This window comes from Periplaneta americana, chromosome 1 (genome assembly GCF_040183065.1).
Source record: "Periplaneta americana isolate PAMFEO1 chromosome 1, P.americana_PAMFEO1_priV1, whole genome shotgun sequence".
In the NCBI taxonomy this organism is placed as follows: Eukaryota; Metazoa; Arthropoda; class Insecta; order Blattodea; family Blattidae; genus Periplaneta; species Periplaneta americana.
The window spans coordinates 98379808-98407783 of NC_091117.1; positions in this window are offsets into that span (position 1 = coordinate 98379808).

Consider the following 27976-nt stretch of genomic DNA (forward strand, 5'->3'; position numbering starts at 1 on the left):
GTAAGTAGTAGTATTAGTAGTAGCAGGAAAGTAAGTAGTAGTAGTAGTAGTATTAGCAGGTAAGTAGTAGGTAAGTAGTATTAGTAGTAGCAGCAGTTAAGTAGTATGTAAGTAAGTAGTATTAGTAGTAGCAGTAGTAGCAGCAGGTAAGTAAATAGTAGCAGAAGTAGCAGCAAGTAAGTAAGTAGTAGTAGTACTAGTAGCAGGTAAGTAGTAGGTAAGTAAGGAATAGTAGTAGCAGATATGTAGTAGGTAAGTAAGTAGTAGTAGTAGTAATAGTAGTAGTAGCAGGTAAGTAGTAGGTAAGTAAGTAGTGGTAGTAGTAGTAGCAGGTAAGTAGGTAGTAGTAGTAGTAGCAGGTAAGTAGTAGGTAAGTAGGAAGTAGTAGTAGTAGCAGGTAAGTAGTAGGTAAGTAGTAGTAGTAGTAGTAGTTAAGTAGTAGGTAAGTAAGTAGTAGTAGTGGGTAAGTAGTAGTAGTCGTAGGTAAGTATTAGTAGTAGGTAAGTAAGTAGTAGTATAAGTAGGTAAGTAGTAGTAGTAGGTAAGTAGTAGTAGTAGCAGGTAAGTAGCAGGTTAGTAAGTAGTAGTATTAGTAGTAATAGCAGCAGGTAAGTAGCACGTGAGGAAGTAGTAGGAGTAGTAGTAACAGCAGGTAAGTAGCAGGTGAGTAAGTAGTAGTAGTAGTAGTAGTAGCAGCAGCAGGTAAGTAGCAGGTGAGTAAGTAGTAGTAGTAGTAGTAGCAGGTAAGTAGCAGGTGAGTAAGTAGTAGTAGTAGTAGAAGTAGTAGCAGCAGGTACGTAGCAGGTGGGTAAGTAGTAGTAGTAATAGTAGCAGCAGGTAAGTAGCAGGTGAGTAAGTATTAGTAGTAGTAGTAGCAGCAGGTAAGTAGCAGGTGAGTAAGTAGTAGTAGTAGTAGTAGCAGCAGGTAAGTAGCCGGTAAGTAAGTAGTAGTGGTAGCAGCAGGTAAGTAAGTAGTAGTAGTAGCAGCAGCAGGTAAGTAGCAGGTAAGTAAGTAGTAGTAGATATAGTAGTAGCAGGAGGTAAGTAGCAGGTAAGTAAGTAGTAGTAGTAGCAGTAGGTAAGTAGCAGGTTAGTAAGCAGTAGTAGTAGTAGTAGTAATAGTAGCAGCAGGTAAGTAGTAGGTAATTAATTATTAGTAGTAGTAGCAGCAGTTAAGTAGTAGGTAAATAAGTAGTAGTAGTAGTAGTTGTAGTAGCAGCAGCAGGTAAGAAGTAGGTAATTAAATAGTAGTAGTAATAGCAGCAGGTAAGTAGTAGGTAAGTAAGTAGTAGTAGTAGTAGTAGTAGTAGCAGTAGTAGCAGTAGGTGTAATAGTAGGTAAGTAAGTAGAAGTAGTAGTAGTAGCAGGTAAGTAGTAGTTAAGTAGTAGTAGCAGGTAAGTAGTAGGTAAGTAAGTAGTAGTAGTAGCAGGTAAGTAGTGGGTAAGTAAGTAGTAGTTGCAGTAGTAGCTGGTAAGTAGTAGGTAAGTAAGTAGTAGACGTATTAGTAGTAGTAGTAGCAGGTAAGTAGTAGGTAAGTGAGAAATATTAGTAGTAGCAGGTAAGTAGTCGGGAAGTAAGTAGTAGTAGTAGTACTAACAGGTAAGTAGTAGGTAAGTAAGTAGTATTAATAGTAGTAGCAGCAGGTAAGTATTAGGTAAGGAAGTAGTAGTATTAGTAGTAACATGTAAGTAGTAGTATTAGAAGTAGTAGTATTAGCAGGTAAGTAGTAGGTAAGTAGTATTAGTAGTAGTAGCAGGTAAGTAGTAGGTACGTAAGTAGTAGTAGTAGTAGTAGTAGTAGCAGGTAAGTAGTAGGTAAGTAAGTAGTAGTAGTAGTAGTAGCTGTAGTAGCAGTTACGTAGTAGGTAAGTAAGTAGTAGTAGTAGCAGTAGGTAAGTAGCAGGTTAGTAAGTAGTAGTAGTAGTAGTAGTAATAGTAGCAGGAGGTAAGTAGTAGGTAAGTAATTATTAGTAGTAGTAGCAGCAGTTAAGTAGTAGGTAAATAAGTAGTAGTAGTAGCAGTAGTAGTAGTTGTAGTAGTATCAGCAGATGAGTAAGTAGTAGTAGTAGTATTAGCTGCAGGTAAGTAGCAGGTGAGTAAGTAGTAGTAGTAGTAGTAGTAGTAGTAGCAGCAGCAGCAGCAGGTAAGTAGCAGGTGAGTAAGTAGTAGTAGTAGTAGCAGCAGGTAAGTAGCAGGTGAGTAAGTTAGTAGTAGTAGTAGTAGTAGTAGTAGTAGCAGCAGCAGGTAAGTAGCAGATGAGTAAGTAGTAGTAGTAGCAGCAGGTAAGTAGCAGGTGAGTAAGTAGTAGTAGCAGCAGCAGGTAAGTAGCAGCTGAGTGAGTAGTAGTAGTAGTAGTAGTAGTAGTAGTAGTTGTAGTAGTATCAGCAGGTAAGTAGCAGGTGAGTAAGTAGTAGTAGTAGTATTAGCAGCAGGTAAGTAGCAGGTGAGTAAGTAGTAGTAGTAGTAGTAGCAGCAGGTAAGTAGCAGGTGAGTAAATATTAGTAGTAGTAGTAGTAGTAGTAGTAGCAGGTGAGTACGTAGTAGTAGTAGCAGCAGGTAAGTAGCAGGAGAGTAAGTAGTAGTAGTAGCAGCAGGTAAGTAGCAGGTGAGGAAGTAGTAGTAGTAGTAGGAGGTAAGTAGCAGGTGAGTACGTAGTAGTAAAAGCAGCAGGTAAGTAGCTGGTGAGTAAGTAGTAGTAGTAGCACCAGGTATGTAGCAGGTGAGGAAGTAGTAGTAGTAGTAGTAGCAGCAGGTAAGTAGCAGGTTAGTAAGTAGTAGTAGTAGTAGTAGTAGTAGTAGTAGCAGCAGCAGCAGCAGGTAAGTAGCAGGTGAGTAAGTAGTAGTAGTAGTAGCAGCAGGTAAGTAGCAGGTGAGTAAGTAGTAGTAGTAGTAGTAGTAGCAGCAGGTAAGTAGCAGGTGAGTAAGTAGTAGTAGTAGCAGCAGGTAAGTAGCAGGCGAGTAAGTAGTAGTAGCAGTAGCAGCAGGTAAGTAGCAGGTAAGTAAGTAGTCGTGGTAGCAGCAGGTAAGTAGCAGGTAAGTAAGTAGTAGTAGTAGCAGCAGCAGGTAAGTAGCAGGTAAGTAAGTAGTAGTAGTTGCAGTAGTAGCAGGAGGTAAGTAGCAGGTAAGTAAGTAGTAGTAGTAGCAGCAGGTAAGTAGCAGAATAGTATGTAGTAGTAGTAGTAGTAGTAGTAGTAGTAGTAGTAGTAGCAGCAGGTAAGTAGTAGGTAAGTAAGTATTAGTAGTAGTAGCAGCAGTTAAGTAGTAGGTAATTAAGTAGTAGTAGTAGTAGTTGTAGTAGCAGCAGCAGGTAAGTAGTAGGTAATTAAGTAGTAGTAGTAATAGCAGCAGGTAAGTAGTGGGTAAGTAAGTAGTAGTTGCAGTAGTAGCTGGTAAGTAGTAGGTAAGTAAGTAGTAGAAGTATTAGTAGTAGTAGCAGGTAAGTAGTAAGTGAGTAATAGTAGTAGTAGTAGCAAGTAAGTAGTCGGTAAGTAAGTAGTAGTAGTAGTAACAGGTAAGTAATAGGTAAGTAAGTAAATAGTAGTAGTAGTAGTAGCATGTAAGTAGTAGGTAAGTAAGTAGTAGTAGTAGAAGTAGTAGCAGGTAAGTAGTAAGTAAGTAAGTAGTAGTTGCAGTAGTAGCTGGTAAGTAGTAGGTAAGTAAATAGTAGAAGTATTAGTAGTAGTAGCAGGTAAGTAGTAGGTAAGTGAGTAATAGTAGTAGTAGCAGCAGGTAAGTAGTCGGTAAGTAAGTAGTAGTAGTAGTAGTAACAGGTAAGTAGTAGGTAAGTAAGTAAGTAGTAGTAGTACTAGTAGCAGCAGCAGGTAAGTAGTAGGTAAGTAAGTAATAGTATTAGTAGTAGCAGGTAAGTAGTAGTAGTAGTATTAGCAGGTAAGTAGTATTATTAGTAGTAGGAGGTAAGTAGTAGGTAAGTAGTAGGTAAGTAAGTAGTAGTAGTAGCAGTAGTAGCAGGTAAGTAGTAGGTAAGTAAGTAGTAGTAGTAGTAGCAGGTATGTAGTAGGTAAGTAAGTAGTAGTAGTAGTAGTAGTAGTAGCAGGTAAGTAGTTGGTAAGTAAGTAGTGGTAGTAGTAGTAGTAGCAGGTAAGTAGGTAGTAGTAGTAGTAGTAGTAGAAGCAGGTAAGTAGTAGGTAAGTAGTAGTAGTAGTAGTAGTAGTAGCAGGTAAGTAGTAGGTAAGAAATTAGTAGTAGTAGCAAGTAAGTAGTAAGTTAGTATTAGTAGTAGTACTATAGTAGTAGTAGTAGCAGGTAAGTAGTAGGTAAGTAGTAGTAGTAGTAGTAGTAGGTAAGTAAGTAGTAGTAGTAGTTAAGTAGTAGGTAAGTAAGTAGTAGTAGTCGTAGGTAAGTAGTAGTAGTAGTAGTAGTAGTAGGTAAGTAAGTAATAGTAGAAGTAGGTAAGTAGTAGTAGTAGGTATGTAGTAGTAGTAGTAGCAGCAGGTATGTAGCAGGTTAGTAAGTAGTAGTAGTAGAAGTAGTAGTAGCAGCAGGTATGTAGTAGGTAAGTAAGTATTAGTAGTAGTAGTAGCAGCAGTTAAGTAGTAGGTAAGTAAGTAGTAGTAGTAATAGTAGTAGTTGTAGTAGCAGCAGCAGGTAAGTAGTAGGTAATTAAGTAGTAGTAGTAATAGCAGCAGGTAAGTAGTAGGTAAGTAAGTAGTAGTAGTAGTAGTAATAGTAGCAGTAGCAGTAGTAGCAGCAGGTGTAATAGTAGGTAAGTAAGTAGTTGTAGTAGGTAAGTAGTAGTAGAAGTAGCAGGTAAGTAGTAGGTAATAGTAGTAGTAGTAGTAGTAGTAGTAGTAGAAGGTAAGTAGTGGGTAAGTAAGTAGTAGTTGCAGTAGTAGCTGGTAAGTAGTAGGTAAGTAAGTAGTAGAAGTATTAGTAGTAGTAGCAGGTAAGTAGTAGGTAAGTGACTAAGAGTAGTAGTAGTAGTAGTAGCAGGTAAGTAGTAGGTAAGAAAGTAGTAGTAGTAGTAACAGGTAAGTAGTAGGTAAGTAAGTAGTAGTAGTAGCAGCAGCAGGTAAGTAGTAGGTAAGTAAGTAGTAGTATTAGTAGTAGCAGGAAAGTAAGTAGTAGTTGTAGTAGTAGTATTAGCAGGTAAGTAGTAGGTAAGTAGTATTAGTAGTAGTAGCAGTTAAGTAGTAGGTAAGTAAGTAGTAGTAGTAGCAGTAGTAGCAGCAGGTAAGTAAGTAGTAGCAGAAGTAGCAGCAGGTAAGTAAGTAGTAGTAGTACTAGTAGCAGGTAAGTAGTAGGTAAGTAAGTAATAGTAGTAGTAGCAGATATGTAGTAGGTAAGTAAGTAGTAGTAGTAGTAGTAGCAGGTAAGCAGTAGGTAAGTAATTAGTGGTAGTAGTAGTAGCAGGTAAGTAGGTAGTAGTAGTAGTAGCAGGTAAGTAGTAGGTAAGTAGTATTAGTAGTAGTAGTTAAGTAGTAGGTAAGTAAGTAGTAGTAGTGGGTAAGTAGTAGTAGTCGTAGGTAAGTAGTAGTAGTAGGTAAGTAAGTAGTAGTATAAGTAGGTAAGTAGTAGTAGGTAAGTAGTAGTAGTAGCAGGTAAGTAGCAGGTTAGTAAGTAGTTGTAGTAGTAGTAGTAATAGCAGCAGGTAAGTAGCAGGTGAGGAAGTAGTAGGAGTAGTAGTAGCAGCAGGTAAGTAGCAGGTGAGTAAGTAGTAGTAGTAGTAATAGCAGCAGCAGGTAAGTAGCAGGTGAGTAAGTAGTAGTAGTAGTAGCAGCAGGTAAGTAGCAGGTGAGTAAGTAGTAGTAGTAGAAGTAGTAGCAGCAGGTAAGTAGCAGGTGGGTAAGTAGTAGTAGTAATAGTAGCAGCAGGTAAGTAGCAGGTGAGTAAGTAGTAGTAGTAGTAGTGGTAGTAGTAGCAGCAGGTAAGTAGCAGGTGAGTAAGTAGTAGTAGTAGTAGCAGCAGGTAAGTAGCCGGTAAGTAAGTACTAGTGGTAGCAGCAGGTAAGTAGCAGGTAAGTAAGTAGTAGTAGTAGCAGCAGCAGGTAAGTAGCAGGTAAGTAAGTAGTAGTAGATATAGTAGTAGCAGGAGGTAAGTAGCAGGTAAGTAAGTAGTAGTAGTAGCAGCAGGTAAGTAGCAGGTTAGTAAGTAGTAGTAGTAGTAGTAATAGTAGCAGCAGGTAAGTAGTAGGTAAGTAAGTATTAGTAGTAGTAGCAGCAGTTAAGTAGTAGGTAAATAAGTAGTAGTATTAGTAGTTGTAGCAGCAGCAGCAGGTAAGTAGTAGGTAATTAAGTAGTAGTAGCAATAGCAGCAGGTAAGTAGTAGGTAAGTAGTAGTAGTAGTAATAGTAGTAGTAGTAGTAGCAGTAGTAGCAGCAGGTGTAATAGTAGGTAAGTAAGTAGAAGTAGTAGTAGTAGCAGGTAAGTAGTAGTTAAGTAGTAGTAGCAGATAAGTAGTAGGTAAGTAAGTAGTAGTAGTAGTAGCAGGTAAGTAGTGGGTAAGTAAGTAGTAGTTGCAGTAGTAGGTGGTAAGAAGTAGGTAAGTAGGTAGTAGAAGTATTAGTAGTAGTAGCAGGTAAGTAGTAGGTAAGTGAGTAATAGTAGTAGTAGCAGGTAAGTAGTCGGGAAGTAAGTAGTAGTAGTAGTACTAACAGGTAAGTGTAGGTAAGTAAGTAGTATTAATAGTAGTAGCAGCAGGTAAGTATTAGGTAAGGAAGTAGTAGTATTAGTAGTAACATGTAAGTAGTAGTATTAGAAGTAGTAGTAATAGCAGGTAAGTAGTAGGTAAGTAGTATTAGTAGTAGTAGCAGGTAAGTAGTAGGTACGTAAGTAGTATTAGTAGTAGTAGTAGCAGGTAAGTAGTAGGTAAGTAAGTAGTAGTAGCAGTAGTAGTTGTAGTAGCAGTTATGTAGTAGGTAAGTGAGTAGTAGTAGCAGTAGTAGTTGTAGTAGCAGTTATGTAGTAGGTAAGTAAGTAGTAGTAGTAGTAGTAGTAGTAGCAGGTAAGTAGTAGTAGTAGTAGTAGTAGCAGTAGTAGCAGCAGGTGTAATAGTAGGTAAGTAAGTAGTAGTAGTAGTAGCAGGTAAGTAGTAGGTAAGTAGTAGTAGGAGGTAAGTAGTAGGTAAGTAAGTAGTAGTAGTAGTAGTAGTAGTAACAGCAGGTAAGTAGCGGGTGAGTAAGTAGTAGTAGTAGTAGTAGTAGTAGCAGCATGTAAGTAGCAGGTGAGTAGGTAGTTGTAGTAGTAGCAGCAGGCAAGTAGTAGGTGAGTAAGTAGTAGTAGTGGTAGTAGTAGTAGTAGGTAAGTAGCAGGTGAGTACGTAGTAGTAGTAGTAGCAGCAGGTAAGTAGTAGTAGTAGCAGTAAGTAGTAGGTAAGTAAGTAGTAGTAGTAGCAGGTAAGTAGTAAGTAAGTAAGTAGTAGTAGTAGTAGTAGTAGCAGGTAAGTATTAGGTAAGTAAGTAGTAGTAGTAGTAGTAGTAGTAGTAGTAATAGTTGTAGTAGTAGCAGGTAAGTAGTAGGTAAGTAAGTAGTAGTAGTAGTAGTAGCAGGTAAGTAGTAGTAGTAGCAGGTAAGTAGTAGGTAAGTAAGTAGTAGTAGTAGCAGGTAAGTAGTAGGTAATTAAGTAGTAGTAGGTAAGTAGTAGGTAAGTAGTAGTAGTAGCAGCAAGCATGTAGCAGGTAAGTAAGTAGTAGTAGTAGCAGTAGTAGTAGCAGCAGGTAAGTAGCAGGTAAGTAAGTAAGTAGTAGTAGTAGTAGTAGCAGCAGCAGGTAAGTAGCAGGTGAGTAAGTAGTAGTAGTAGCAGCAGGTAAGTAGCAGGTGAGTAAGTAGTAGTAGCAGCAGCAAGTAAGTAGCAGCTGAGTAAATAGTAGTAGTAGTAGTAGTAGTAGTAGTTGTAGTAGTATCAGCAGGTGAGTAAGTAGTAGTAGTAGTATTAGCTGCAGGTAAGTAGCAGGTGAGTAAGTAGTAGTAGTAGTAGTAGCAGCAGGTAAGTAGCAGGTGAGTAAATAGTAGTAGTAGTAGTAGTAGTAGCAGGTGAGTACGTAGTAGTAGTAGCAGCAGGTAAGTAGCAGGAGAGTAAGCAGTAGTAGTAGCAGCAGGTAAGTAGCAGGTGAGGAAGTAGTAGTAGTAGTAGCAGATAAGTAGCAGGTGAGTACGTAGTAATAGTAGCAGCAGGTAAGTAGCAGGTGAGTAAGTAGTAGTAGTAGCACCAGGTATGTAGCAGGTGAGGAAGTAGTAGTAGTAGTAGTAGCAGCAGGTAAGTAGCAGGTAAGTAAGTAGTAGTAGTACTAGTAGCAGGTAAGTAGTAGGTAAGTAAGTAATAGTAGTAGTAGCAGATATGTAGTAGGTAAGTAAGTAGTAGTAGTAGTAGTAGCAGGTAAGCAGTAGGTAAGTAATTAGTGGTAGTAGTAGTAGCAGGTAAGTAGGTAGTAGTAGTAGTAGCAGGTAAGTAGTAGGTAAGTAGTATTAGTAGTAGTAGTTAAGTAGTAGGTAAGTAAGTAGTAGTAGTGGGTAAGTAGTAGTAGTCGTAGGTAAGTAGTAGTAGTAGGTAAGTAAGTAGTAGTATAAGTAGGTAAGTAGTAGTAGGTAAGTAGTAGTAGTAGCAGGTAAGTAGCAGGTTAGTAAGTAGTTGTAGTAGTAGTAGTAATAGCAGCAGGTAAGTAGCAGGTGAGGAAGTAGTAGGAGTAGTAGTAGCAGCAGGTAAGTAGCAGGTGAGTAAGTAGTAGTAGTAGTAATAGCAGCAGCAGGTAAGTAGAAGGTGAGTAAGTAGTAGTAGTAGTAGCAGCAGGTAAGTAGCAGGTGAGTAAGTAGTAGTAGTAGAAGTAGTAGCAGCAGGTAAGTAGCAGGTGGGTAAGTAGTAGTAGTAATAGTAGCAGCAGGTAAGTAGCAGGTGAGTAAGTAGTAGTAGTAGTAGTGGTAGTAGTAGCAGCAGGTAAGTAGCAGGTGAGTAAGTAGTAGTAGTAGTAGCAGCAGGTAAGTAGCCGGTAAGTAAGTACTAGTGGTAGCAGCAGGTAAGTAGCAGGTAAGTAAGTAGTAGTAGTAGCAGCAGCAGGTAAGTAGCAGGTAAGTAAGTAGTAGTAGATATAGTAGTAGCAGGAGGTAAGTAGCAGGTAAGTAAGTAGTAGTAGTAGCAGCAGGTAAGTAGCAGGTTAGTAAGTAGTAGTAGTAGTAGTAATAGTAGCAGCAGGTAAGTAGTAGGTAAGTAAGTATTAGTAGTAGTAGCAGCAGTTAAGTAGTAGGTAAATAAGTAGTAGTATTAGTAGTTGTAGCAGCAGCAGCAGGTAAGTAGTAGGTAATTAAGTAGTAGTAGCAATAGCAGCAGGTAAGTAGTAGGTAAGTAGTAGTAGTAGTAATAGTAGTAGTAGTAGTAGTAGCAGTAGTAGCAGCAGGTGTAATAGTAGGTAAGTAAGTAGAAGTAGTAGTAGTAGCAGGTAAGTAGTAGTTAAGTAGTAGTAGCAGGTAAGTAGTAGGTAAGTAAGTAGTAGTAGTAGTAGCAGGTAAGTAGTGGGTAAGTAAGTAGTAGTTGCAGTAGTAGGTGGTAAGAAGTAGGTAAGTAGGTAGTAGAAGTATTAGTAGTAGTAGCAGGTAAGTAGTAGGTAAGTGAGTAATAGTAGTAGTAGCAGGTAAGTAGTCGGGAAGTAAGTAGTAGTAGTAGTACTAACAGGTAAGTGTAGGTAAGTAAGTAGTATTAATAGTAGTAGCAGCAGGTAAGTATTAGGTAAGGAAGTAGTAGTATTAGTAGTAACATGTAAGTAGTAGTATTAGAAGTAGTAGTAATAGCAGGTAAGTAGTAGGTAAGTAGTATTAGTAGTAGTAGCAGGTAAGTAGTAGGTACGTAAGTAGTAGTAGTAGTAGTAGTAGCAGGTAAGTAGTAGGTAAGTAAGTAGTAGTAGCAGTAGTAGTTGTAGTAGCAGTTATGTAGTAGGTAAGTAAGTAGTAGTAGTAGTAGTAGTAGCAGGTAAGTAGTAGTAGTAGTAGTAGTAGTAGCAGTAGTAGCAGCAGGTGTAATAGTAGGTAAGTAAGTAGTAGTAGTAGTAGCAGGTAAGTAGTAGGTAAGTAGTAGTAGGAGGTAAGTAGTAGGTAAGTAAGTAGTAGTAGTAGTAGTAGTAGTAACAGCAGGTAAGTAGCGGGTGAGTAAGTAGTAGTAGTAGTAGTAGTAGTAGCAGCATGTAAGTAGCAGGTGAGTAGGTAGTTGTAGTAGTAGCAGCAGGCAAGTAGTAGGTGAGTAAGTAGTAGTAGTGGTAGTAGTAGTAGTAGGTAAGTAGCAGGTGAGTACGTAGTAGTAGTAGTAGCAGCAGGTAAGTAGTAGTAGTAGCAGTAAGTAGTAGGTAAGTAAGTAGTAGTAGTAGCAGGTAAGTAGTAAGTAAGTAAGTAGTAGTAGTAGTAGTAGTAGTAGCAGGTAAGTATTAGGTAAGTAAGTAGTAGTAGTAGTAGTAGTAGTAGTAGTAGTAGTAATAGTTGTAGTAGTAGCAGGTAAGTAGTAGGTAAGTAAGTAGTAGTAGTAGTAGTAGCAGGTAAGTAGTAGTAGTAGCAGGTAAGTAGTAGGTAAGTAAGTAGTAGTAGTAGCAGGTAAGTAGTAGGTAATTAAGTAGTAGTAGGTAAGTAGTAGGTAAGTAGTAGTAGTAGCAGCAAGCATGTAGCAGGTAAGTAAGTAGTAGTAGTAGCAGTAGTAGTAGCAGCAGGTAAGTAGCAGGTAAGTAAGTAAGTAGTAGTAGTAGTAGTAGCAGCAGCAGGTAAGTAGCAGGTGAGTAAGTAGTAGTAGTAGCAGCAGGTAAGTAGCAGGTGAGTAAGTAGTAGTAGCAGCAGCAAGTAAGTAGCAGCTGAGTAAATAGTAGTAGTAGTAGTAGTAGTAGTTGTAGTAGTATCAGCAGGTGAGTAAGTAGTAGTAGTAGTATTAGCTGCAGGTAAGTAGCAGGTGAGTAAGTAGTAGTAGTAGTAGTAGCAGCAGGTAAGTAGCAGGTGAGTAAATAGTAGTAGTAGTAGTAGTAGTAGCAGGTGAGTACGTAGTAGTAGTAGCAGCAGGTAAGTAGCAGGAGAGTAAGCAGTAGTAGTAGCAGCAGGTAAGTAGCAGGTGAGGAAGTAGTAGTAGTAGTAGCAGATAAGTAGCTGGTGAGTACGTAGTAATAGTAGCAGCAGGTAAGTAGCAGGTGAGTAAGTAGTAGTAGTAGCACCAGGTATGTAGCAGGTGAGGAAGTAGTAGTAGTACTAGTAGCAGCAGGTAAGTAGCAGGTTAGTAAGTAGTAGTAGTAGTAGCAGCAGCAGGTAAGTAGCAGGTGAGTAAGTAGTAGTAGTAGTAGCAGCAGGTAAGTAGCAGGTGAGTAAGTAGTAGTAGTAGTAGCAGCAGCAGGTAAGTAGCAGGTGGGTAAGTAGTAGTAGTAGCAGCAGGTAAGTAGCAGGCGAGTAAGTAGTAGTAGTAGCAGCAGGTAAGTAGCAGGTAAGTAAGTAGTAGTGGTAGCAGCAGGTAAGTAGTAGTAGTAGCAGCAGCAGTTAAGTAGCAGGTAAATAAGTAGTAGTAGTTGTAGTAGTAGCAGGAGGTAAGTAGCAGGTAAGTAAGTAGTAGTAGTAGCAGCAGGTAAGTAGCAGAATAGTAAGTAGTAGTAGTAGTAGTAGCAGGTAAGTAGTAGGTAAGTAAGTATTAGTAGTAGTAGCAGCAGTTAAGTAGTAGGTAAGTAAGTAGTAGTAGTAGTAGTTGTAGTAGCAGCTGCAGGTAAGTGGTAGGTAATTAAGTAGTAGTAGTAATAGCAGCAGGTAAGTAGTGGGTAAGTAAGTAGTAGTTGCAGTAGTAGCTGGTAAGTAGTAGGTAAGTAAGTAGTAGAAGTATTAGTAGTAGTAGCTGGTAAGTAGTAGGTAAGTGAGTAATAGTAGTAGTAGTAGCAGGTAAGTAGTCGGTAAGTAAGTAGTAGTAGTAGCAGCAGGTAAGTAGTAGGTAAGTAAGTAGTAGTATTAGTAGTAGCAGGTAAGTAGTAGTAGTAGTAGTAGTATTAGCAGGTAAGTAGTAGGTAAGTAGTATTATTAGTTGTAGCAGGTAAGTAGTAGGTAAGTAGTAGGTATGTAATTAGTAGTAGTAGCAGTAGTAGCAGGTAAGTAGTAGGTAAGTAAGTAGTAGTAGTAGTAGTAGTAGTAGTAGTAGTAGTAGTAGTAGTAGTAGTAGTAGCAGGTATGTAGTAGGTAAGTAAGTAGTAGTAGTAGTAGTAGCAGGTAAGTAGTAGGTAAGTAAGTAGTGGTAGTAGTAGTAGTAGTAGCAGGTAAGTAGGTAGTAGTAGTAGTAGCGGGTAAGTAGTAGGTAAGTAGTAGTAGTAGTAGTAGTAGTAGTAGCAGGTAAGTAGTAGGTAAGTAAGTAGTAGTAGTAGCAAGTAAGTAGTAAGTTAGTATAAGTAGTAGTACTATAGTATTAGTAGTAGCAGGTAAGTAGTAGGTAAGTAGTAGTAGTGGTAGTAGTAGGTAAGTAGTAGTAGTAGTAGTAGTTAAGTAGTAGGTAAGTAGGTAGAAGTAGTGGGTAAGTAGTAGTAGTCGTCGTAGGTAAGTAGTAGTATTAGTAGTAGTAGGTAAGTATGTAGTAGTAGAAGTAGGTAAGTAGTAGTAGTAGGTAAGTAGTAGTAGCAGCAGTTAAGTAGCAGGTTAGTATGTAGTAGTAGTAGTAGTAGCAGCAGGTAAGTTGTAGGTAAGTAAGCATTAGTAGTAGTTGTAGTAGCAGCTGTTAAGTAGTAGGTAAGTAAGTAGTAGTAGTAATAGTAGTAGTTGTAGTAGCAGCAGCAGGTAAGTAGTAGGTAATTAAGTAGTAGTAGTAATAGCAGCAGGTAAGTAGAAGGTAAGTAAGTAGCAGTAGTAGTAGTAGTAGTAGTAATAGTAGTAGTAGCAGTAGTAGCAGCAGGTGTAATAGTAGGTAAGTAAGTAGTTGTAGTAGGTAAGTAGTAGTAGAAGTAGCAGGTAAGTAGTACGTAAGTAAGTAGTAGTTGCAGTAGTAGCTGGTAAGTAGTAGGTAAGAAAGTAGTAGAAATATTAGTAGTAGTAGCAGGTAAGTAGTAGGTAAGTGACTAATAGTAGTAGTAGTAGCAGGTAAGTAGTAGGTAAGTAAGTAGTAGTTGTAGTAGTAGTAGTAGTAGTAACAGGTAAGTAGTAGGTAAGTAGTAGTAGTAGTAGTAGTAGTAGGTAAGTAGTAGTAGTAGTAGTTAAGTAGTAGGTAAGTAAGTAGTAGTAGTCGTAGGTAAGTAGTAGTAGTAGTAGTAGGTAAGTAAGTAGTAGTAGAAGTAGGTAAGTAGTAGTAGTAGGTATGTAGTAGTAGTAGTAGCAGCAGGTAAGTAGCAGGTTAGTAAGTAGTAGTATTAGTAGCAGGTAAGTAGTTGGTAAGTAAGTAGTGGTAGTAGTAGTAGTAGCAGGTAAGTAGGTAGTAGTAGTAGTAGTAGAAGCAGGTAAGTAGTAGGTAAGTAGTAGTAGTAGTAGTAGTAGTAGTAGTAGTAGTAGCAGGTAAGTAGTAGGTAAGTAAGTAGTAGTAGTAGCAAGTAAGTAGTAAGTTAGTATTAGTAGTAGTACTATAGTAGTAGTAGTAGCAGGTAAGTAGTAGTAGTAGTAGTAGGTAAGTAGTAGTAGTAGTAGTTAATTAGTAGGTAAGTAGTAGTAGTCGTAGGTAAGTAGTAGTAGTAGTAGTAGTAGGTAAGGAAGTAGTAGTAGAAGTAGGTAAGTAGTAGTAGTAGGTATGTAGTAGTAGTAGTAGCAGTAGGTAAGTAGCAGGTTAGTAAGTAGTAGTAGTAGAAGTAGTAGTAGCAGCTGGTAAGTAGTAGGTAAGTAAGTATTAGTAGTAGTAGTAGTAGCAGCAGTTAAGTAGTAGGTAAGTAAGTAGTAGTAGTAATAGTAGTAGTTGTAGTAGCAGCAGCAGGTAAGTAGTAGGTAAATAAGTAGTAGTAGTAATAGCAGCAGGTAAGTAGTAGGTAAGTAAGTAGTAGTAGTAGTAGTAATAGTAGCAGTAGCAGTAGTAGCAGCAGGTGTAATAGTAGGTAAGTAAGTAGTTGTAGTAGGTAAGTAGTAGTAGAAGTAGCAGGTAAGTAGTAGGTAAGTAGGTAGTAGTAGTAGTAGTAGTAGTAGTAGTAGTAGAAGGTAAAGTAGTGTGTAAGTAAGTAGTAGTTGCAGTAGTAGCTGGTAAGTAGTAGGTAAGTAAGTAGTAGAAGTATTAGTAGTAGTAGCAGGTAAGTAGTAGGTAAGTGACTAATAGTAGTAGTAGTAGCAGGTAAGTAGTAGGTAAGTAAGTAGTAGTAGTAATAACAGGTAAGTAGTAGGTAAGTAAGTAGTAGTAGTAGTAGCAGCAGCAGGTAAGTAGTAGGTAAGTAAGTAGTAGTATTAGTAGTAGCAGGAAAGTAAGTAGTAGTAGTAGTAGTATTAGCAGGTAAGTAGTAGGTAAGTAGTATTAGTAGTAGTAGCAGTTAAGTAGTATGTAAGTAAGTAGTAGTAGTAGTAGCAGTAGTAGCAACAGGTAAGTAAGTAGTAGCAGAAGTAGCAGCAGGTAAGTAAGTAGTAGTAGTACTAGTAGCAGGTAAGTAGTAGGTAAGTAAGTAATAGTAGTAGTAGCAGATATGTAGTAGGTAAGTAAGTAGTAGTAGTAGTAATAGTAGTAGTAGCAGGTAAGCAGTAGGTAAGTAAGTAGTGGTAGTAGTAGTAGCAGGTAAGTAGGTAGTAGTAGTAGTAGCAGGTAAGTAGTAGGTAAGTAGTAGTAGTAGTTAAGTAGTAGGTAAGTAAGTAGTAGTAGTGGGTAAGTAGTAGTAGTCGTAGGTAAGTAGTAGTAGTAGGTAAGTAAGTAGTAGTATAAGTAGGTAAGTAGTAGTAGTAGGTTAGTAGTAGTAGTAGCAGGTAAGTAGCAGGTTAGTAAGTAGTAGAATTAGTAGTAATAGCAGCAGGTAAGTAGCAGGTGAGGAAGTAGTATGAGTAGTGGTAACAGCAGGTAAGTAGCATGTGAGTAAGTAGTAGTAGTAGTAGTAATAGCAGCAGCAGGTAAGTAGCAGGTGAGTAAGTAGTAGTAGTAGTAGCAGCAGGTAAGTAGCAGGTGAGTAAGTAGTAGTAGTAGTAGAAGTAGTAGCAGCAGGTAAGTAGCAGGTGGGTAAGTAGTAGTAGTAATATAAGCAGCAGGTAAGTAGCAGGTGAGTAAGTAGTAGTAGTAGTAGTGGTAGTAGTAGCAGCAGGTAAGTAGCAGGTGAGTAAGTAGTAGTAGTAGTAGCAGCAGGTAAGTAGCCGGTAAGTAAGTAGTAGTGGTAGCAGCAGGTAAGTAGCAGGTAAGTAAGTAGTAGTAGTAGCAGCAGCAGGTAAGTAGCAGGTAAGTAAGTAGTAGTAGATATAGTAGTAGCAGGAGGTAAGTAGCAGGTAAGTAAGTTTTAGTAGTAGCAGTAGGTAAGTAGCAGGTTAGTAAGTAGTAGTAGTAGTAGTAGTAATAGTAGCAGCAGGTAAGTAGTAGGTAAGTAATTATTAGTAGTAGTAGCAGCAGTTAAGTAGTAGGTAAATAAGTAGTAGTAGTAGTTGTAGTAGCAGCAGCAGGTAAGAAGTAGGTAATTAAATAGTAGTAGTAATAGCAGCAGGTAAGTAGTAGGTAAGTAAGTAGTAGTAGTAGTAGTAGTAGTAGTAGCAGTAGTAGCAGCAGGTGTAATAGTAGGTAAGTAAGTAGAAGTAGTAGTAGTAGCAGGTAAGTAGTAGTTAAGTAGTAGTAGCAGGTAAGTAGTAGGTAAGTAAGTAGTAGTAGTAGTAGCAGGTAAGTAGTGGGTAAGTAAGTAGTAGTTGCAGTAGTAGCTGGTAAGTAGTAGGTAAGTAAGTAGTAGAAGTATTAGTAGTAGTAGTAGTAGCAGGTAAGTAGTAGGTAAGTGAGTAATAGTAGTAGTAGCAGGTAAGTAGTCGGGAAGTAAGTAGTAGTAGTAGTACTAACAGGTAAGTAGTAGGTAAGTAAGTAGTATTAATAGTAGTAGCAGCAGGTAAGTATTAGGTAAGGAAGTAGTAGTATTAGTAGTAACATGTAAGTAGTAGTATTAGAAGTAGTAGTATTAGCAGGTAAGTAGTAGGTAAGTAGTATTAGTAGTAGTAGCAGGTAAGTAGTAGGTACGTAAGTAGTAGTAGTAGTAGTAGTAGCAGGTAAGTAGTAGGTAAGTAAGTAGTAGTAGTAGTAGTAGCTGTAGTAGCAGTTATGTAGTAGGTAAGTAAGTAGTAGTAGTAGCAGTAGGTAAGTAGCAGGTTAGTAAATAGTAGTAGTAGTAGTAGTAATAGTAGCAGCAGGTAAGTAGTAGGTAAGTAATTATTAGTAGTAGTAGCAGCAGTTAAGTAGTAGGTAAATAAGTAGTAGTAGAAGCAGTAGTAGTAGTAGTTGTAGTAGTATCAGCAGATGAGTAAGTAGTAGTAGTAGTATTAGCTGCAGGTAAGTAGCAGGTGAGTAAGTAGTAGTAGTAGTAGTAGCAGCAGCAGCAGCAGGTAAGTAACAGCTGAGTAAGTAGTAGTCGTAGTAGCAGCAGGTAAGTAGCAGGTGAGTAAGTAAGTAGTAGTAGTAGTAGCAGCAGCAGGTAAGTAGCAGATGAGTAAGTAGTAGTAGTAGCAGCAGGTAAGTAGCAGGTGAGTAAGTAGTAGTAGCAGCAGCAGGTAAGTAGCAGCTGAGTAAGTAGTAGTAGTAGTAGTAGTAGTAGTTGTAGTAGTATCAGCAGGTAAGTAGCAGGTGAGTAAGTAGTAGTAGTAGTATTAGCAGCAGGTAAGTAGCAGGTGAGTAAGTAGTAGTAGTAGTAGTAGTAGCAGCAGGTAAGTAGCAGGTGAGTAAATATTAGTAGTAGTAGTTGTAGTAGTAGTAGTAGTAGCAGGTGAGTACGTAGTAGTAGTAGCAGAAGGTAAGTAGCAGGAGAGTAAGTAGTAGTAGTAGCAGCAGGTAAGTAGCAGGTGAGGAAGTAGTAGTAGTAGTAGCAGGTAAGTAGCAGGTGAGTACGTTGTAGTAAAAGCAGCAGGTAAGTAGCAGGTGAGTAAGTAGTAGTAGTAGCACCAGGTATGTAGCAGGTGAGGAAGTAGTAGTAGTAGTAGTAGCAGCAGGTAAGTAGCAGGTTAGTAAGTAGTAGTAGTAGTAGTAGTAGTAGCAGCAGCAGCAGCAGGTAAGTAGCAGGTGAGTAAGTAGTAGTAGTAGTAGCAGCAGGTAAGTAGCAGGTGAGTAAGTAGTAGTAGTAGTAGTAGTAGTAGTAGTAGCAGCAGGTAAGTAGCAGGTGGGTAAGTAGTAGTAGTAGCAGCAGGTAAGTAGCAGGCGAGTAAGTAGTAGTAGCAGTAGCAGCAGGTAAGTAGCAGGTAAGTAAGTAGTAGTGGTAGCAGCAGGTAAGTAGCAGGTAAGTAAGTAGTAGTAGTAGCAGCAGCAGGTAAGTAGCAGGTAAGTAAGTAGTAGTAGTTGTAGTAGTAGCAGGAGGTAAGTAGCAGGTAAGTAAGTAGTAGTAGTAGCAGCAGGTAAGTAGGAGAATAGTATGTAGTAGTAGTAGTAGTAGTAGTAGTAGTAGTAGTAGCAGCAGGTAAGTAGTAGGTAAGTAAGTATTAGTAGTAGTAGCAGCAGTTAAGTAGTAGGTAAGTAAGTAGTAGTAGTAGTAGTTGTAGTAGCAGCAGCAGGTAAGTAGTAGGTAATTAAGTAGTAGTAGTAATAGCAGCAGGTAAGTAGTGGGTAAGTAAGTAGTAGTTGCAGTAGTAGCTGGTAAGTAGTAGGTAAGTAAGTAGTAGAAGTATTAGTAGTAGTAGCAGGTAAGTAGTAAGTGAGTAATAGTAGTAGTAGTAGCAAGTAAGTAGTCGGTAAGTAAGTAGTAGTAGTAGTAACAGGTAAGTAATAGGTAAGTAAGTAAATAGTAGTAGTAGTAGTAGCAGGTAAGTAGTAGGTAAGTAAGTAGTAGTAGTAGAAGTAGTAGCAGGTAAGTAGTAAGTAAGTAGTAGTTGCAGTAGTAGCTGGTAAGTAGTAGGTAAGTAAGTAGTAGAAGTATTAGTAGTAGTAGCAGGTAAGTAGTAGGTAAGTGAGTAATAGTAGTAGTAGCAGCAGGTAAGTAGTCGGTAAGTAAGTAGTAGTAGTAGTAGTAACAGGTAAGTAGTAGGTAAGTAAGTAAGTAGTAGTAGTACTAGCAGTAGCAGCAGGTAAGTAGTAGGTAAGTAAGTAGTAGTATTAGTAGTAGCAGGTAAGTAGTAGTAGTAGTAGTAGTATTAGCAGGTAAGTAGTAGGTAAGTAGTGTTATTAGTAGTAGGAGGTAAGTAGTAGGTAAGTAGTAGGTAAGTAAGTAGTAGTAGTAGCAGTAGTAGCAGGTAAGTAGTAGGTAAGTAAGTAGTAGTAGTAGTAGCAGGTATGTAGTAGGTAAGTAAGTAGTAGTAGTAGTAGTAGTAGTAGCAGGTAAGTAGTTGGTAAGTAAGTAGTGGTAGTAGTAGTAGTAGCAGGTAAGTAGGTAGTAGTAGTAGTAGTAGTAGTAGAAGCAGGTAAGTAGTAGGTAAGTAGTAGTAGTAGTAGCAGTAGTAGCAGGTAAGTAGTAGGTAAGAAAGTAGTAGTAGTAGCAAGTAAGTAGTAAGTTAGTATTAGTAGTAGTACTATAGTAGTAGTAGTAGCAGGTAAGTAGTAGGTATGTAGTAGTAGTAGTAGTAGGTAAGTAGTAGTAGTAGTTAAGTAGTAGGTAAGTAAGTAGTAGTAGTCGTAGGTAAGTAGTAGTAGTAGTAGTAGTAGTAGGTAAGTAAGTAATAGTAGTAGTAGGTAAGTAGTAGTAGTAGGTATGTAGTAGTAGTAGTAGCAGCAGGTAAGTAGCAGGTTAGTAAGTAATAGTAGTAGTAGAAGTAGTAGTAGCAGCAGGTAAGTACTAGGTAAGTAAGTATTAGTAGTAGTAGTAGTAGCAGCAGTTAAGTAGTAGGTAAGTAAGTAGTAGTAGTAATAGTAGTAGTTGTAGTAGCAGCAGCAGGTAAGTAGTAGGTAATTAAGTAGTAGTAGTAATAGCAGCAGGTAAGTAGTAGGTAAGTAAGTAGTAGTAGTAGTAGTAGTAATAGTAGCAGTAGCAGTAGTAGCAGCAGGTGTAATAGTAGGTAAGTAAATAGTTGTAGTAGGTAAGTAGTAGTAGAAGTAGCAGGTAAGTAGTAGGTAAGTAGGTAATAGTAGTAGTAGTAGTAGTAGTAGTAGTAGTAGAAGGTAAGTAGTGGGTAAGTAAGTAGTAGTTGCAGTAGTAGCTGGTAAGTAGTAGGTAAGTAAGTAGTAGAAGTATTAGTAGTAGTAGCAGGTAAGTAGTAGGTAAGTGACTAATAGTAGTAGTAGTAGCAGGTAAGTAGTAGGTAAGTAAGTAGTAGTAGTAGTAACAGGTAAGTAGTAGGTAAGTAAGTAGTAGTAGTAGTAGTAGCAGCAGCAGGTAAGTAGTAGGTAAGTAAGTAGTAGTATTAGTAGTAGCAGGAAAGTAAGTAGTAGTAGTAGTAGTAGTAGTAGTAGTATTAGCAGGTAAGTAGTAGGTAAGTAGTATTAGTAGTAGTCGCAGTTAAGTAGTAGGTAAGTAAGTAGTAGTAGTAGCAGTAGTAGCAGCAGGTAAGTAAGTAGTAGCAGAAGTAGCAGCAGGTAAGTAAGTAGTAGTAGTACTAGTAGCAGGTAAGTAGTAGGTAAGTAAGTAATAGTAGTAGTAGCAGATATGTAGTAGGTAAGTAAGTAGTAGTAGTAGTAGTAGCAGGTAAGCAGTAGGTAAGTAAGTAGTGGTAGTAGTAGTAGCAGGTAAGTAGGTAGTAGTAGTAGCAGGTAAGTAGTAGGTAAGTAGTATTAGTAGTATTAGTTAAGTAGTAGGTAAGTAAGTAGTAGTAGTGGGTAAGTAGTAGTAGTGGTAGGTAAGTAGTAGTAGTAGGTAAGTAAGTAGTAGTATAAGTAGGTAAGTAGTAGTAGTAGGTAAGTAGTGGTAGTAGCATGTAAGTAGCAGGTTAGTAAGTAGTAGTAGTAGTAGTAATAGCAGCAGGTAAGTAGCAGGTGAGGAAGTAGTAGGAGTAGTAGTAGCAGCAGGTAAGTAGCAGGTGAGTAAGTAGTAGTAGTAGTAGTAATAGCAGCAGCAGGTAAGTAGCAGGTGAATAAGTAGTAGTAGTAGTAGCAGCAGGTAAATAGCAGGTGAGTAAGTAGTAGTAGTAGAAGTAGTAGCAGCAGGTAAGTAGCAGGTGGGTAAGTAGTAGTAGTAATAGTAGCAGCAGGTAAGTAGCAGGTGAGTAAGTAGTAGTAGTAGTAGTGGTAGTAGTAGCAGCAGGTAAGTAGCAGGTGAGTAAGTAGTAGTAGTAGTAGCAGCAGGTAAGTAGCCGGTAAGTAAGTAGTAGTGGTAGCAGCAGGTAAGTAGCAGGTAAGTAAGTAGTAGTAGTAGCAGCAGCAGGTAAGTAGCAGGTAAGTAAGTAGTAGTAGATATAGTAGTAGCAGGAGGTAAGTAGCAGGTAAGTAAGTAGTAGTAGTAGCAGCAGGTAAGTAGCAGGTTAGTAAGTAGTAGTAGTAGTAGTAGTAGTAGTAATAGTAGCAGCAGGTAAGTAGTAGGTAAGTAAGTATTAGTAGTAGTAGCAGCAGTTAAGTAGTAGGTAAATAAGTAGTAGTAGTAGTAGTTGTAGTAGCAGCAGCAGGTAAGTAGTAGGTAATTAAGTAGTAGTAGTAATAGCAGGAGGTAAGTAGTAGGTAAGTAGTAGTAGTAGTAGTAGTAGTAGTAGTAGCAGTAGCAGTAGTAGCAGCAGGTGTAATAGTAGGTAAGTAAGTAGAAGTAGTAGTAGTAGCAGGTAAGTAGTAGTTAAGTAGTAGTAGCAGGTAAGTAGTGGGTAAGTAAGTAGTAGTTACAGTAGTAGGTGGTAAGTAGTAGGTAAGTAGGTAGTAGAAGTATTAGTAGTAGTAGCAGGTAAGTAGTAGGTAAGTGAGTAATAGTAGTAGTAGCAGGTAAGTAGTCGGGAAGTAAGTAGTAGTAGTAGTACTAACAGGTAAGTAGTAGGTAAGTAAGTAGTATTAATAGCAGTAGCAGCAGGTAAGTATTAGGTAAGGAAGTAGTAGTATTAGTAGTAACATGTAAGTAGTAGTATTAGAAGTAGTAGTAATAGCAGGTAAGTAGTAGGTAAGTAGTATTAGTAGTAGTAGCAGGTAAGTAGTAGGTACGTAAGTAGTAGTAGTAGTAGTAGTAGCAGGTAAGTAGTAGGTAAGTAAGTAGTAGTAGCAGTAGTAGTTGTAGTAGCAGTTATGTAGTAGGTAAGTAAGTAGTAGTAGTAGTAGTAGCAGGTAAGTAGTAGGTAAGTAGTAGTAGTAGTAGTAGTAGCAGTAGTAGCAGCAGGTGTAATAGTAAGTAAGTAAGTAGTAGTAGTAGTAGCAGGTAAGTAGTAGGTAAGTAATAGTAGGAGGTAAGTAGTAGGTAAGTAAGTAGTAGTAGTAGTAGTAGTAGTAGTAGTAGTAACAGCAGGTAAGTAGCGGGTGAGTAAGTAGTAGTAGTAGTAGTAGCAGCATGTAAGTAGCAGGTGAGTAGGTAGTTGTAGTAGTAGCAGCAGGCAAGTAGCAGGTGAGTAAGTAGTAGTAGTGGTAGTAGTAGTAGTAGTGGGTAAGTAGTAGGTGAGTAAGTAGTTGTAGTAGTAGCAGCAGCAGGTAAGTAGCAGGTGAGTACGTAGTAGTAGTAGTAGCAGCAGGTAAGTAGTAGTAGTAGTAGTAGTATTAGTAGTTGTAGCATTTAAGTAGTAGGTAAGTAAGTAGTAGTAGTAGCAGGTAAGTAGTAAGTAAGTAAGTAGTAGTAGTAGTAGTAGCAGGTAAGTATTAGGTAAGTAAGTAGTAGTAGTAGTAGTAGTAGTTGTTGTAGTAGTAGCAGGTAAGTAGTAGGTAAGTAAGTAGTAGTAGCAGTAGCAGGTAAGTAGTAGTAGTAGCAGGTAAGTAGTAGGTAAGTAAGTAGTAGTAGTAGCAGGTAAGTAGTAGGTAATTAAGTAGTAGTAGGTAAGTAGTAGGTAAGTAGTAGTAGTAGCAGCAAGCATGTAGCAGGTAAGTAAGTAGTAGTAGTAGCAGTAGTAGTAGCAGCAGGTAAGTAGCAGGTAAGTAAGTAAGTAGTAGTAGTAGTAGTAGCAGCAGCAGGTGTGTAGCAGGTGAGTGAGTAGTAGTAGTAGCAGCAGGTAAGTAGCAGGTGAGTAAGTAGTAGTAGCAGCAGCAAGTAAGTAGCAGCTGAGTAAATAGTAGTAGTAGTAGAAGTAGTAGTAGTAGTAGTAGTTGTAGTAGTATCAGCAGGTGAGTAAGTAGTAGTAGTAGTATTAGCTGCAGGTAAGTAGCAGGTGAGTAAGTAGTAGTAGTAGTAGTAGTAGCAGCAGGTAAGTAGCAGGTGAGTAAATAGTAGTAGTATTAGTAGTAGTAGTAGCAGGTGAGTACGTAGTAGTAGTAGCAGCAGGTAAGTAGCAGGAGAGTAAGCAGTAGTAGTAGCAGCAGGTAAGTAGCAGGTGAGGAAGTAGTAGTAGTAGCAGATAAGTAGCAGGTGAGTACGTAGTAATAGTAGCAGCAGGTAAGTAGCAGGTGAGTAAGTAGTAGTAGTAGCACCAGGTATGTAGCAGGTGAGGAAGTAGTAGTAGTAGTAGTAGTAGCAGGTAAGTAGCAGGTTAGTAAGTAGTAGTAGTAGTAGCAGCAGCATGTAAGTAGCAGGTTAGTAAGTAGTAGTAGCAGCAGGTAAGTAGCAGGTGAGTAAGTAGTAGTAGTAGTAGCAGCAGCAGGTAAGTAGCAGGTGGGTAAGTAGTAGTGGTAGCAGCAGTTAAGTAGCAGGCGAGTAAGTAGTAGTAGTAGCAGCAGGTAAGTAGCAGGTAAGTAAGTAGTAGTGGTAGCAGCAGGTAAGCAGCAGGTAAGTAAGTAGTAGTAGTAGTAGCAGCAGCAGTTAAGTAGCAGGTAAGTAAGTAGTAGTAGTTGTAGTAGCAGCAGGAGGTAAGTAGCAGGTAAGTAAGTAGTAGTAGTAGCAGCAGGTAAGTAGCAGAATAGTAAGTAGTAGTATTAGTAGTAGTAGTAGTAGTAGTAGCAGGTAAGTAGTAGGTAAGTAAGTATTAGTAGTAGTAGCAGCAGTTAAGTAGTAGGTAAGTAAGTAGTAGTAGTAGTAGTTGTAGTAGCAGCTGCAGGTAAGTGGTAGGTAATTAAGTAGTAGTAGTAATAGCAGCAGGTAAGTAGTGGGAAAGTAAGTAGTAGTTGCAGTAGTAGCTGGTAAGTAGTAGGTAAGTAAGTAGTAGAAGTATTAGTAGTAGTAGCAGGTAAGTAGTAGGTAAGTGAGTAATAGTAGTAGTAGTAGCAGGTAAGTAGTCGGTAAGTAAGTAGTAGTAGTAGCAGCAGGTAAGTAGTAGGTAATTAAGTAGTAGTATTAGTAGTAGCAGGTAAGTAGTAGTAGTAGTAGTAGTATTAGCAGGTAAGTAGTAGGTAAGTAGTATTATTAGTAGTAGCAGGTAAGTAGTAGTTAAGTAGTAGGTATGTAAGTAGTAGTAGTAGCAGTAGTAGCAGGTAAGTAGTAGGTAAGTAAATAGTAGTAGTAGTAGTAGTAGTAGTAGCAGGTATGTAGTAGGTAAGTAAGTAGTAGTAGTAGTAGTAGCAGGTAAGTAGTAGGTAAGTAATTAGTGGTAGTAGTAGTAGTAGTAGCAGGTAAGTAGGTAGTAGTAGTAGTAGTAGTAGTAGCGGGTAAGTAGTAGGTAAGTAGTAGTAGTAGTAGTAGTAGTAGTAGCAGGTAAGTAGTAGGTAAGTAAATAGTAGTAGTAGCAAGTAAGTAGTAAGTTAGTATAAGTGGTAGTACTGTAGTAGTAGTAGTAGTAGTAGCAGGTAAGAAGTAGGTAAGTAGTAGTAGTAGTAGTAGTAGTAGTAGTAGTAGGTAAGTAGTAGTAGTAGTAGTAGTAGTTAAGTAGTAGGTAAGTAGGTAGTAGTAGTGGGTAAGTAGTATTAGTCGTAGGTAAGTAGTAGTATTAGTAGTAGTAGGTAAGTATGTAGTAGTAGAAGTAGGTAAGTAGTAGTAGGAGGTAAGTAGTAGTAGCAGCAGTTAAGTAGCAGGTTAGTAAGTAGTAGTAGTAGTAGTAGTAGCAGCAGGTAAGTAGTAGGTAAGTAAGTATTAGTAGTTGTAGTAGCAGCAGTTAAGTAGTAGGTAAGTAAATAGTAGTAGTAATAGTAGTAGTTGTAGTAGCAGCAGCAGGTAAGTAGTAGGTAATTAAGTAGTAGTAGTAATAGCAGCAGGTAAGTAGTAGGTAAGTAAGTAGTAGTAGTAGTAGTAGTAATAGTAGTAGTAGTAGCAGCAGGTGTAATAGTAGGTAAGTAAGTAGTTGTAGTAGGTAAGTAGTAGTAGAAGTAGCAGGTAAGTAGTACGTAAGTAAGTAGTAGTAGTAGTAGTAGAAGGTAAGTAGTGGGTAAGTAAGTAGTAGTTGCAGTAGTAGCTGGTAAGTAGTAGGTAAGAAAGTAGTAGCAATATTAGTAGTAGTAGCAGGTAAGTAGTAGGTATGTGACTAATAGTAGTAGTAGTAGCAGGTCAGTAGTAGGTAAGTAAGTAGTAGTAGTAGTAGTAGTAACAGGTAAGTAGTAGGTAAGTAGTAGTAGTAGGTAAGTAGTAGTAGCAGCAGTTAAGTAGCAGGTTAGTAAGTAGTAGTAGTAGTAGTAGTAGCAGCAGGTAAGTAGTAGGTAAGTAAGTATTAGTAGTAGTTGTAGTAGCAGTTAAGTAGTAGGTAAGTAAGTAGTAGTAGTAATAGTAGTAGTTGTAGTAGCAGCAGCAGGTAAGTAGTAGGTAATTAAGTAGTTGTAGTAATAGCAGCAGGTAAGTAGTAGGTAAGTAGTAGTAGTAGTAGTAATAGTAGTAGTAGCAGTAGTAGCAGCAGGTGTAATAGTAGTTAAGTAAGTAGTTGTAGTAGGTAAGTAGTAGTAGAAGTAGCAGGTAAGTAGTACGTAAGTAAGTAGTAGTAGTAGTAGTAGTAGAAGTTAAATAGTGGGTTAGTAAGTAGTAGTTGCAGTAGTAGCTGGTAAGTAGTAGGTAAGAAAGTAGTAGAAATATTAGTAGTAGTAGCAGGTAAGTAGTAGGTAAGTGACTAATAGTAGTAGTAGTAGCAGGTAAGTAGTAGGTAAGTAAGTAGTAGTAGTAGTAGTAGTAGTAACAGGTAAGTAGTAGGTAAGTAGTAGTAGTAGTAGTAGTAGTAGGTAAGTAGTATTAGTAGTAGTAGTAGTTAAGTAGTAGGTAAGTAAGTAGTAGTAGTAGTCGTAGGTAAGTAGTAGTAGTAGTAGTAGTAGTAGTAGGTAAGTAAGTAGTAGTAGAAGTAGGTAAGTAGTAGTAGTAGGTATGTAGTAGTAGTGGTAGCAGCAGGTAAGTAGCAGGTTAGTAAGTAGTAGTAGTAGTAGTAGTAGTAGTAGTAGCAGGTAAGTAGTTGGTAAGTAAGTAGTGGCAGTAGTAGTAGTAGCAGGTAAGTAGGTAGTAGTAGTAGTAGTAGTAGTAGTAGTAGTAGTAGAAGCAGGTAAGTAGTAGGTAAGTAGTAGTAGTAGTAGTAGTAGCACGTAAGTAGTAGGTAAGTAAGTAGTAGTAGTAGCAAGTAAGTAGTAAGTTAGTATTAGTAGTAGTACTATAGTAGTAGTAGTAGCAGGTAAGTATTAGGTAAGTAGTAGTAGTAGTAGTAGGTAGGTAAGTAGTAGTAGTTGTAGTTAAGTAGTAGGTAAGTAGTAGTAGTCGTAGGTAAGTAGTAGTAGTAGTAGTAGGTAAGTAAGTAGTATTAGAAGTAGGTAAGTAGTAGTAGTAGGTATGTAGTAGTAGTAGTAGCAGCAGGTAAGTAGCAGGTTAGTAAGTAGTAGTAGTAGAAGTAGTAGTAGCAGCAAGTAAGTAGTAGGAAAGTAAGTATTAGTAGTAGTAGTAATAGCAGCAGTTAAGTAGTAGGTAAGTAAGTAGTAGTAGTAATAGTAGTAGTTGTAGTAGCAGCAGGTAAGTAGTAGGTAAATAAGTAGTAGTGGTAATAGCAGCAGGTAAGTAGTAGGTAAGTAAGTAGTAGTAGTAGTAGTAGTAGTCATAGTAGCAGTAGCAATAGTAGCAGCAGGTGTAATAGTAGGTAAGTAAGTAGTTGTAGTAGGTAAGTAGTAGTAGAAGTAGCAGGTAAGTAGTAGGTAAGTAGGTAGTAGTAGTAGTAGTAGTAGTAGTAGTAGAAGGTAAAGTAGTGTGTAAGTAAGTAGTAGTTGCAGCAGTAGCTGGTAAGTAGTAGGTAAGTAAGTAGTAGAAGTATTAGTAGTAGTAGCAGGTAAGTAGTAGGTAAGTGACTAATAGTAGTAGTAGTAGCATGTAAGTAGTAGGTAAGTAAGTAGTAGTAGTAGTAACAGGTAAGTAGTAGCTAAGTAAGTAGTAGTAGTAGTAGCAGCAGCAGGTAAGTAGTAGGTAAGTAAGTAGTAGTATTAGTAGCAGCGGGAATGTAAGTTGTAGTAGTAGTAGTAGTTTTAGCAGGTAAGTAGAAGGTAAGTAGTATTAGTAGTAGTAGCAGTTAAGTAGTAGGTAAGTAAGTAGTAGTAGTAGTAGCAGTAGTAGCAGCAGGTAAGTAAGTAGTAGCAGAAGTAGCAGCAGGTAAGTAAGTAGTAGTAGTACTAGTAGCAGGTAAGTAGTAGGAAAGTAAGTAATAGTAGTAGTAGCAGATATGTAGTAGGTAAGTAAGTAGTACTAGTAGTAATTGTAGTAGTAGCAGGTAAGCAGTAGGTAAGTAAGTAGTGGTAGTAGTAGTAGCAGGTAAGTAGGTAGTACTAGTAGTAGCAGGTAAGTAGTAGGTAAGTAGTAGTAGTAGTAGTAGTTAAGTAGTAGGTAAGTAAGTAGTAGTAGTGGGTAAGTAGTAGTAGTCGTAGGTAAGTAGTAGTAGTAGGTAAGTAAGTAGTAGTATAAGTAGGCAAGTAGTAGTAGTAGGTAAGTAGTAGTAGTAGCAGGTAAGTAGCAGGTTAGTAAGTAGTAGTAGTAGTAGTAATAGCAGCAGGTAAGTAGCAGGTGAGGAAGTAGTAGGAGTAGTAGTAGCAGCAGGTAAGTAACAGTTGAGTAAGTAGTAGTAGTAGTAGTAGCAGCAGCAGGTAAGTAGCAGGTGAGTAAGTAGTAGTAGTAGTAGCAGCAGGTAAGTAGCAGGTGAGTAAGTAGTAGTAGTAGTAGAAGTAGTAGCAGCAGGTAAGTAGCAGGTGGGTAAGTAGTAGTAGTAATAGTAGCAGCAGGTAAGTAGCAGGTGAGTAAGTAGTAGTAGTGGTAGTAGTAGTAGCAGCAGGTAAGTAGCAGGTAATTAAGTAGTAGTAGTAGCAGCAGCAGGTAAGTAGCAGGTAAGTAAGTAGTAGTGGATATAGTAGTAGCAGGAAGTAAGTAGCAGGTAAGTAAGTAGTAGTAGTAGCAGCAGGTAAGTAGCAGGTTAGTAAGTAGTAGTAGTAGTAGTAATAGTAGCAGCAGGTAAGTAGTAGGTAAGTAATTATTAGTAGTAGTAGCAGCAGTTAAGTAGTAGGTAAATAAGTAGTAGTAGTAGTAGTTGTAGTAGCAGCAGCAGGTAAGTAGTAGGTAATTAAGTAGTAGTAGTAATAGCAGCAGGTAAGTAGTAGGTAAGTAAGTAGTAGTAGTAGTAGTAGTAGTAGCAGTAGTAGCAGCAGGTGTAATAGTAGGTAAGTAATTAGAAGTAGTAGTAGTAGCAGGTAAGTAGTAGTTAAGTAGTAGTAGCAGGTAAGTAGTAGGTAAGTAAGTAGTAGTAGTAGTAGCAGGTAAGTAGTGGGTAAGTAAGTAGTAGTTGCAGTAGTAGCTGGTAAGTAGTAGGTAAGTAAGTAGTAGAAGTATTAGTAGTAGTAGCAGGTAAGGAGTAGGTCAGTGAGTAATAGTAGTAGTAGCAGGTAAGTAGTCGGGAAGTAAGTAGTAGTAGTAGTACTAACAGGTAAGTAGTAGGTAAGTAAGTAGTATTAATAGTAGTAGCAGCAGGTAAGTATTAGGTAAGGAAGTAGTAGTATTAGTAGTAACATGTAAGTAGTAGTATTAGAAGTAGTAGTATTAGCAGGTAAGTAGTAGGTAAGTAGTATTAGTAGTAGTAGCAGTAAAGTAGTAGGTACGTAAGTAGTTGTAGTAGTAGTAGTAGTAGCAGGTAAGTAGTAGGTAAGTAAG